Below are 2,204 nucleotides of genomic sequence, written 5' to 3' on the forward strand. Positions count from 1 at the left end.
TTCAGTTCACTTAGCTGTTACAAAGAAACAGGGATTGTGAGCATGTCAAGAGGTGTTATGGATGGCTCTCAAATCCCTCAGTGAAAACCTGGTGCTGGTCAAAGCAATACACTTTACCAGAGGGTGAAATTATCCAGAGCATAAAGGATTGTTGTTATGCCAAGCTCCGGGTACAACCTGCTTGCCAGGCCTTAGCTTTGGGAAACAGGTTATCTCCAAATACCCTGAAACCCTCTTTGGAGGTCTTCAAGCAGAGATTGAATTAGGGCTTATTGTATAGTGAATAATCCTTTCATGTTTAGGTTGGATTAGATGCCTGCTTTCCAACTTAAATCCTGTTACTCTGTGATGCCTTGTTAACTTGTGATCAGGCCCCAAACTTCTCATTCCCTAGGGCTAGACATTCTTGAGAAAGACTGCCTTTTGTTTAGATATCCCTCTTCAATCTTACATTCCACTGTGCAAACTTATCTATCCAGGGCTGCCTGAAACAAATTCCTGAAGGAATTAGACACTCCTCTCCATGTGCTGCCATTGTTTCTTTCTCTTCCTGAGCAGCTCAGTTATATGTGACAGACCAGGTGTTCTAATGCCAAACTGTGAGGATTTCGGTAATGCTTAGAGTGACACATTCTTCTATTCCTTCTACGCTCTAGTGAATCTGCACAATTTATGGCCCAATTCCAAATTGCCCTCTCCTGCTTCTTTGCATTATGAATCTATTTTTAATAGTGCAAGTTGTTCATGCTCTCAAGAAATAATTCAGTCAACAAACCTTTTGAAGTGCCTGTTCTGTGTCAGGAACTGTGTTAGGAGAGGAAGATATAAGGACAAGTAGAAAACAACACCTGCCTTCTAGAAGCTTACATTCTATTGGGGAAGAAACGGACCAGAAAAACACTTCAGCATTGAGTGTACATTGAGAAACCATTCACAACATTAATGCCCTGGGGATGTAAGAACTTTCTCACATGAGTAGTCAGGTCATATGATGAAATCATTAACAAAGCTTTGCAATTGACTTGAGTGACATCAGTAATTAAAGAAACAGCTCATCCCTATATAGGGAGCTAAAAAGTAAGGGCTCCAGGGATTGATGAATTTTCCATGGCGGAGACATGTTTTTGAAGTCTACAAGTCAGGAGTAGAGGCAGGAACAGACTGAAGTTTGGCCAGTCTTATCCCTAGAAAGAATTTAAGAATGTGGGGAGGGGGACTACCTAGCAGAAGGATATAGTGGGGTCAGGACAATGTAGGAATAGTTGGATCTCCAGGACAAGGAGGCCCCAGACATTAAGGGAAAGTCCAAGATAAGGCAGCAGTTAAGACAAGTTCAGAAGTCAGGAGCAGAGCTCAGAGGGGAATGAAGGCAGGTTCATCTACAGCTCTCCATAAGTATACACTCTTCGGTTGTGCATTTAAGCTCTTCACAATCTGCCCCCTCCAGCTTCCCATCTTCTTGAACACTCCCATCCCCCACACTACTAGCTTACTTGCTGTTTCTCATACATATACATTACCCCCCATAACAGAGAATATCTACCACATTTCTCTCATGCCTTGGTTGATTCTCCTTCTCCCCTGTCCCCATTATCATCTCTTCCTTTCTTCAATACACACAGCAAACTTTCACTTTTGTTTATTTACAGTGGTAGACCTTTCCAACTTCCCATCATCTCTTAGCACTTTCCTCTCTGAGTTGCCCCTCTATCTACTCTGAATGTAGTTTGTATAAAGTAAATGATGCAGCTAGATGATGCAGTAGAGAGCCCATTGTACTTAGAGTCAGAAGATAGTTCAAATCCTACCTGAGATACTTATTAGTTGTGTGACCGCAGTTGAGTCACTTAATCTCTACCTTCCTCAATTTCCATATCTATAAAATGTATACCTAACTCTCAGGTTTCTTGTGAGGAACAATTATGATAATGTATAAAGCACTTTGCACAACTTTAAGTACTATATAAACATATGTGCCTGTTACTATTATTGCTAATATTATTACTATTATTAATATTGTTATTATTTTGCTGCTGCTGCTGATGCTGCTACTACTACTACTACTACTACTACTACAATTACTACATTGCTGTTGTTGTAATCATCTTGAATAGAATGTAAAGACCTTGATGTTAAAAACTGATTTTCAAGATTTATTTGTATCCTCAATTAACCGCACAGTGAGACATGACAAGGGCTTACTG

The sequence above is a fragment of the Trichosurus vulpecula genome, chromosome 3, assembly GCF_011100635.1.
Source record: "Trichosurus vulpecula isolate mTriVul1 chromosome 3, mTriVul1.pri, whole genome shotgun sequence".
NCBI lineage: Eukaryota > Metazoa > Chordata > Mammalia > Diprotodontia > Phalangeridae > Trichosurus > Trichosurus vulpecula.